At 41.4% G+C, this 8,998-nt stretch overlaps 1 pseudogene; it reads right to left on the bottom strand.

The window, feature by feature from the left end:
* Positions 1-4,291: 4,291 nt before the first annotated feature.
* The window catches only part of LOC139546942 (zinc finger protein 135-like), a 5,979-nt pseudogene continuing 1,272 nt past the window's right edge, over positions 4,292-8,998 (bottom strand).

Genomic DNA, 8,998 nt, shown 5'->3' with positions numbered 1-8,998 from the left:
CTTGGCCATGTTCTGTTATAATCTCCACCCGGCACAGCCAGAAGAGGACTGGCCACCCCTCATAGCCTGGTTCCTCTCTAGGTTTCTTCCTAGGTTCTGGCCTTCCTATTGAGTTTTTCCAAGCCACCGTGCTTCTACACCTGCATTGCTTGCTGTTTGGGGTTTTAGGCTGGGTTTCTGTACAGCACTTTGATATATCAGCTGATGTAAGAAGGGCTTTATAAATACATTTGATTGATTGATTGAACTGGAAGGAAAAGGGGGAAAAGGAGGTGTTGGCTTTGGGGATGACCAGTGAAATATACCTGCTGGAGCACGTACAACGGGTGGGTGTTGCTATGGTGACCAGTGAGCTGAGATAAGGCGGGGATTTACCTAGCAAAGACTTATAGATGACCTGGAGCCAGTGGGTTTGGCAACAATTATGAAGCGAGGGCCAGCCAACGAGATCATACAGGTCGCAGTGGGTAGTATATGGGCCTTTGGTGACAAAACGGGTGGCACTGTGATAGACTACATCCAGTTTGCTGAGTAGAGTGTTGGAGGATATTTTGTAAATGACATCGCCGAAGTCAAGGATCGGTAGGATAGTCAGTGTTACGAGGGTATGTTTGGCAGCATGAGTGAAGGAGGCTTTGTTGTGAAATAGGAAGCCGATTCTAGATTTAATTTTGCTTAATGTGAGTCTGGGAGGAGAGTTTACAGTCTAACCAGACACCTAGGTATTTGCAGTTGTCCACGTATTCTAAGTCAGAACCGTCCAGAGTAGTGATGCTAGTCGGGCGTGCGGTTGCGGGTAGCAATCGGTTGAAGAGCATGTATTTAGTTTTACGAGCATTTAAAAGCAGTTGGAGGCCACGGAAGAAGTGTTGTACGGCATTGAAGCTCGTTTGGAGGTTTTCAAAAAGAAAGGAGGACCAAGGCACTCTTCATATAATTAATTAAAATGCCTTTATTAGTATGGCATGTTCAATAGAAACAAAGTTGTTTAAAAACCGACGCGTTTCGGCTGCATGGCCTTCGTCAGGGAGTACAGAAAAAGGAGAATACAATGTCCTCTTTTGAAAGGCTTTTCCAATTAGCCCTAATTAGAAGAGGGAGTGGTTACCAAATTGGACACACCTAGTAAGCAATAATATACACATGAAAAGGTGAAATACTGTAGCTATGTTATCATGAGCATACAACTCCAAGCTAGAAGCATCAGAACACCCAGAGAGGCAGTTCCAACCCTAACCATGACTGGGAGAAGTGTCCAGAACAAGAAAGCAATATATTCCACAGTACTCCAGACCACAGCAAAACATGAACAACAGTCCAAACATAGCTAGAGGGCAATTGAGCAAAATGTCCACTAGATGACAGCAAATGGACCCATCACGACCCTACAGGAAGGGTGAGAAATCCATATCTTCATTTAAACCAGGGTACTTAGTGGCCTGTAGTTTGTAAATCCCAAAACTTTCCCTTTGGTTTAACTGTTTAAGACGGTCCCCTTTTCTAATAGAGGCCGGAACATGATCAATACCCATAGCTTGTAGGGAGGCAGGGTTACCATGGTGTAAGGACTTGTAGTGCCTTGCCATGGGGTAGTCTTCATTGCCTACCCGTATGGCGTACTTGTGTTCCGCCAAGCGATCTTGAAGGCGTCTCTTTGTCCGTCCAATGTAGAACACCTTGCACTGTGGACATTCCAGTCTATAGATGACATGAGTGGTTTTGCAGTTAATAAAATGCTTGAGGTAATACTCCATTTTAGAAGCTGTGTCAACAAAATACTTTTTCTGTGCAATATTACTGCAATGGTTGCACTGGTAACATTTAAAAGAGCCCTTGGGTTTGTGGTCAAGCCAAGTTTTTTGAGTCACCCGGAAGATAACTGTGGACTAATTTGTCATTTAGGGTAGGACATCTCTTAAAGCTTATGACTGGTGGTTCAGGAAAGACTTGGCGTAGTAGCGTATCACTTTGGATGATTCCCCAATTATTTTTAATGATTATTTTTGATGTTCTCTGCTTCAGTGCTGTATTTTGGAGGTTTGTTTACACAGTGTCCAAAGAAGGGCCAGATGTATACAGAATGGTGTCATCTGCGTAGAGGTGGATCAGAGAATCACCAGCAGCTAGAGCGACATCATTGATATATACAGAGAAAAGAGTCAGCCCGAGAATTGAACCCTGTGGCACCCCGATAGAGACTGCCAGAGGCCCGGACAACAGGCCCTCCGATTTGACACACTGAACTCTGTCAGAGAAGTAGTTGGTGAACCAGGCAAGGCAGTCATTTGAGAAACCAAGGCTATTGAGTCTGCCGATAAGAATGTGGTGATTGACAGAGTCGAAAGCCTTGGCCAGGTCGATGAAGACGGCTGCACAGTACTGTATTTTATCGATGGCGGTTATGATATCGTTTAGTAGCTTTAGCGTGGCTGAGGTGCACCCATGACCAGCTCTGAAACCAGATTGCATAGTGGAGAAGGTACGGCGGAATTCAAAATGGTCGGTGATCTGTTTTTAACTTGGCTTTCGAAGATTTTAGAAAGGGAGGGCAGGATGGATAGGTCTATAACAGTTTGGGTCTAGAGTTTCTCCCGTTTGAAGAGGGGGATGACCGCTGCAGCTTTCCAATCTTTGGGGATCTCAGACGATACGAAAAAGAGGTTGAACAGGCTAAACTGTTAAACAGTTAAGCCAGTACTGAATTTAAGTCATTATCAAGCTTTTTTTTATTTGAATCGGCTGTGTAATGAAGTAAAAAAACAAAAACGAAATATGCACCCCTTGGGGTCTCCAGATCCGAGTTTTGGAAGCGCCAACCTAAAGAATAAGGTAAGATGTCAGTAGTGTCGTTTCAGGGATGTTTATCTCATTGTGTAAAGCAGCCTTTCTTAAAGTATGGGTCATGCCCAAAGTGGGTCGCGGACATGTTAATGGTTGGTCGCAACGTGTCAGAGTACATTTATAATTATTTAATTGATTACTGGAATTGATTTGGCCAAATGCATCTGCACTCTATGCTTAGCAGCGCTCTCTGCTCTGTTAGGCAGCTTCGCGAGAGGGAGACGCCCGTGTTCTTCGCGGTTAACCTGATCTTTTTTTTCTGCTGTTTTCCTTGAAGATCACTCCGCGACTCGCACGCTGCAGCGCTGTCTTTCAGCAGCAGATGATGCGCTGTCAGACACTGACTTGTCATTCCCACTCGCCGCTGTATCAAATGGTGTCAAGCTAGCCACAAGTTCTGACTGAGCTCAATCATCATGAAACGCAAATACAGCGATGAGTTTACTCTCTCTTGGTTTCACACAAACTTTGAGAAATAATGAGAAGCGCCCACAATGTGTTTTGTGCGGGGAAGTGCTTAGTGATGAGTCTCTCAAAACGAACAAATTAATATAATGACATGTTCTGACCAAACATCCAGAGCATGACGGTGAACCCAGGGAGTTCTTTCAGAACAGGGCAGAATGCTTCAGGAAACAGGGTTTCAGGAAACAGTGCTTCAGGAAACAGGGATCTCTCATAGTAGTAGATGTGAGTTTCTCTTTCAAACAATCCCCTGGCCTTGTACACAGCTAATAGCTAACGTTAGCTCAAGCAAGCTAGCTAGCTACTGATAGTGCAACCGTAGTAACAGTACAGATGAAGATGAAAAATGATCAGAACTGTACATCTTACTGTTGGAAACAAATCTAGATTGTAACTGTTGCTTTTAAAATACAAGTAATACTTTTTATTCTGAACTGGAATAAACTGATTGAAGCAAGATGCTTTTTGATGCAAACACACTCTCAGAGTTCCGGGTTGCTCTGTCGAAACCGGAGTCCAGAATAGACAGGCTTGTTGAAAACTTCAACCTGTGTGGTTTGATCAGTTTATTCCAGTTCAGAATAATACAAATAGTTATTGTATTTTAACAGAAACAGTTCCAACTTTTATTCAACAATACTTTCTACAGTAAGATGTACAGCAGGCTTGATCATTTCTACAGTAAGATGTACAGTAGGCATGATCATTTATACAGTAAGATGTACAGCAGGCCTGATCATTTCTACAGTAAGAAGTACAGCAGGCCTGATCATTTCTACAGTAAAAAGTACAGCAGGCCTGATCATTTCTACAGTAAGATGTACAGTAGGCCTGATCATTTCTACAGTAAGATGTAGATCATTTCTACAGTAAGATGTACAGCAGGCCTGATCATTTCTACAGTAAGATGTACAGCAGGCCTGATCATTTCTACAGTAAGATATACAGCAGGCCTGATCATTTCTACAGTAAGATATACAGCAGGCCTGATCATTTCTACAGTAAGATGTACAGCAGGCCTGATCATTTCTACAGTAAGATGTACAGCAGGCCTGATAATTTTTCATCTGTACTGTTACTTAGGGTTACACTGTCAAAAACTGAGCCTGTGTGTTCTGTTCTACATCTGTGTGATCTGATCAGTTTATTCCAGTTCAGAATTAAAATTATATATTGTATTTTAACAGCAACAGGTCCAACCTAGACAGATATGTAAGAGTTTCTTTTTTAAATAAACATGAATAGGCTTTATATGGGTATTTAATTTCATTGTTGTATGTTTTTTGTTTATATTGCATTTGTTTTAGGCATAAGGGCAATGAAATGAACCAATATTTACACACATATTTACACATAGTTGCATATTTTTTATAAGCTTGGGGTCCCAGGAAAACACAGAATTTTTAATTAGGGTCCCAGGCTGAAAAAGGTTGAAGAACCCCTGGTGTAAAGGGCACAGTCAGACAGGATGGACTTCCCACTGTCCAGACCAACTGGTAGAAAACACTTCTTTAACCTTACGGCCCTTTGAATACAGGGAAGAGGAGGAGGTGGGCTAGTCTGATCTGGAACTGCTATCATTGTCCTTGGTTGTCATAACATGGCGATGATGGTAATGTGAGGTTAATGGTGGTGAAGACTTTGCCGATGATGATTTTGGTCATCATATTTATGTTTCGTCACCATCTAAACAAATAATAGTCCGCTTGGACTGGCCGACCAAGAGGTCAAGAGAGCTGGCCCTGGACCAAGGTAAGGCTCCCCGGGAATTCAACACCTAGGTCCATGAACTGATATCTCACATCAATGCATACATTCATTCAGGTTACAGACCATGTAACTAGGCTTAGGACCCCTAGACAAAGCGAGTGCAATAACATCCGTGGGTTAGATACTGGGTTGGTAACACTTACATTTACATTTTACATTTTAGTCATTTAGCAGACGCTCTTATCCAGAGCGACTTACAGTAGAGTGCATACATTTTTATTACATTTTTACATACTGAGACAAGGATATCCCTACCGGCCAAGAGCAGACGCTCTTATCCAGAGCGACTTACAGTAGAGTGCATACATTTTATTACATTTTTTTTTTTTTTACATACTGAGACAAGGATATCCCTACCGGCCAAACCCTCCCTACCGGCCAAACCCTCCCTAACCCGGACGACGCTATGCCAATTGTGCGTCGCCCCACGGATGAAGTTCTGGATCCATACGTGTTAAGAGACGAGATAGAACTGGGATCGGAACCAAAAGCTCCACCCTCTCCAAGTTACAGGCAAGTCTATGGGCCAAATGTCCGAAATTGTAAATATGCGGAAATCATAGCCCTGGAACTAAAATGTCTTTACACAATGAGAGCAGTGGAAAGGCTTCTCTCCTAAATGTTTTATTTCATGTGATTTCCGATGCTTAACTGGTTTAAAACTCTTTCCACATTGAGAACATTAGTAAGGATTTTCTCCTGTGTGTGTCCTCTCATGTTTTTTCTGGTTCCCTAACCCCCTAAAACTCTTTCCACAGTGGGAGCATTGGTAGGGCTTTTCTCCTGTGTGTATTCTCTTATGCTCTTTTAGGCTCTCTGACACAGTAAAGCTCTTTCCACACTGGGAACATTGGAAAGGCTTTTCTCCTGAGTGTGTCCTCTCATGCACTTTTAGGTTACCTAACTGGGTAAAACTCTTTCCACACTGGGAACATTGGAAAGGCTTCTCTCCCGTGTGTATTCTCTCATGTTGCTTTAAGGTCCCTAACCACCTAAAACTCCTTCCACAGTGGGAACAGGGGTATGGCTTATCTCCAGAGTGTATTCTCTCATGTTTCTTCAGGTTCCCTATATGGGTAAAATTATTTCCACACAGAGAGCAGTGGAAAGGCTTTTCTCCCGTGTGTTTCGTCTTATGCTCTTTAAGGTTTCGTGACGTGGTAAAAGCCTTTCCACACTGAGAGCAATGGTGGGGTTTCTCCCCTGTATGTGTCCTTTCATGTTCCTTCAGGTTCTCTAACTGAGTAAAATTCTTTCCACAATAGGAACACTGGTAAGGCTTCACTCCAGAGTGTATTCTCTCATGCTTTTTCAGATTCCCTAACCGGTTAAAACGCTTTCCACACTGGGAGCAGTGGTGAGGCTTCTTTCCTGTGTGTATTATTGTATGTTCTTTCAGGTTCCCTAACCGGTTAAAACCCTTTCCACACTGGGAGCATTGGAAGGCCGTTTCTCCTGTGTGTGTCCTCTCATGCTTTTTTAAATCCTGTGAACATGAAAATATTGTTTCACACTGAAAGCATTGAAAAGGCTTTTCTCCTTTGTGTGTCCTCTCATGCTGTTTTAGGTTCTGTAACTTGGTAAAATGCTTTCCACACTGGGAGCATTGGTGTTGTCTGGCTGGATTTGGCATCTCTGGGTCTGGTTCCCCTGATGGACTCTTCCCGATGTGAGAGTGTGGTCTTTCTCCTGTCAAAGACAACATATTAATTAATTAAACACTAAACAGAGACCTGAATGATACCTCCACATGATAAAACTGTCTTCCTATGAGGTTTAATCCAGACTAGATCCCCTCCAATAACCTGAGGTCAGTTTTCAGAAAATTGCCATAGAAATACCCCATATAGAAATACTCCATATTCCATATAGATATACCCCATATAGAAATACTCCATATAGAAATACCCCATATAGAAATACCCCATATAGATATACCCCATATAGAAATACTCCATATAGAAATACCCCATATAGAAATACTCCATATAGAAATACCCCATATAGAAATACCCCATATAGATATACCCCATATAGAAATACTCCATATAGATATACCCCATATAGAAATACCCCATATAGAAATACTCCATATAGAAATACTCCATATAGAAATACCCCATATAGAAATACCCCATATAGAAATACTCCATATAGAAATACTCCATATAGAAATACCCCATATAGAAATACCCCATATAGAAATACCCCATATAGAAATACTCCATATAGAAATACCCCATATAGAAATACTCCATATAGAAATACTCCATATAGAAATACTCCATATAGAAATACCCCATATAGAAATACCCCATATAGAAATACTCCATATAGAAATACCCCATATAGAAATACCCCATATAGAAATACCCCATATAGAAATACTCCATATAGAAATACTCCATATAGAAATACCCCATATAGAAATACCCCATATAGAAATACTCCATATAGAAATACTCCATATAGAAATACCCCATATAGAAATACCCCATATAGAAATACTCCATATAGAAATACTCCATATAGAAATACCCCATATAGAAATACCCCATATAGAAATACTCCATATAGAAATACTCCATATAGAAATACCCCATATAGAAATACCCCATATAGAAATACCCCATATAGAAATACTCCATATAGAAATACTCCATATAGAAATACTCCATATAGAAATACCCCATATAGAAATACCCCATATAGAAATACCCCATATAGAAATAGTCCATATAGAAATACTCCATATAGAAATACCCCATATAGAAATACTCCATATAGAAATACCCCATATAGAAATACCCCATATAGAAATACCCCATATAGAAATACCCCATATAGAAATACCCCATATAGAAATACTCCATATAGAAATACTCCATATAGAAATACCCCATATAGAAATACTCCATATAGAAATACTCCATATAGAAATACTCCATATAGAAATACTCCATATAGAAATACCCCATATAGAAATACCCCATATAGAAATACTCCATATAGAAATACCCCATATAGAAATACTCCATATTTTAGAGCTATAAGGAGCATAACGACATCATGTCTGTATCATCTAAACTGAAGTTTTATAATAGTATTTAAAAAAATAAAATATTAAATGGCATAGACAAAACTATTGGGGAACCCTGGAGCTAGTATTTGGTTTCACAGCCTTTGGCCAAGATAACCGATAGTCCAACCGTCTACCCAGAGAGACCGTTAAGCTGCAGTAGCATCCAGGGGAACACACACAGGTCCCATCCAACAGAACTACATCCAGAGATCCAGAACAGTCAGCAGAGAGAATCGCAGGAGCTCACCCAGAGAGCTATGTTGAGATATAACACGCAGGGCCTGTAAACCCTGCAGCATCAGAACTTAATCAGACACATCATCTGGAATCGAGTGAATCATTTAGTTGGATTCATTTAGTTGGATTCATTTAGTTGGATTCATTTAGTTGGATTCATTTTCATATTATCACACCGATCTGGACAAACCATTTCTGTTTGGACCTGGCTTTGTGCACTGGGGGGCATTTTCATGCTGAAACAGGAAAGGAGCTTCCCATAACTGTTGCCACAAAGATGGAAGCACAGAATCGCCTAGATAAGATAAGGGGCCTAGCCCGAACCATGAAAAACAGCCCTAGACCATTATTCCTCCTCCACCAAACATTACAGTTGGCACTATGCATTGGGGCAGGTAACGTTCTCCTGGAATCTGACAAACCCAGATTCTTCCGTCGGACTTCCAGATGGTGTAGCGCGATTAATCACTCCAGAGAACGCGTTTCCACCACTCCAGAGTCCAATGGCGATGAGATTTACACCACTCGGCGGTCCCGTTCTGTGTGCTTGCGTGGCCTACCACTTCGCGGCCGAGCCGTTGTTGATCCTAAACGTTTCCACTT

Source organism: Salvelinus alpinus, chromosome 2 (assembly GCF_045679555.1).
Source record: "Salvelinus alpinus chromosome 2, SLU_Salpinus.1, whole genome shotgun sequence".
In the NCBI taxonomy this organism is placed as follows: domain Eukaryota; kingdom Metazoa; phylum Chordata; class Actinopteri; order Salmoniformes; family Salmonidae; genus Salvelinus; species Salvelinus alpinus.
Note: the sequence above shows the minus strand (reverse complement) of the source record. Positions and strands in the feature narration are given on the sequence as shown.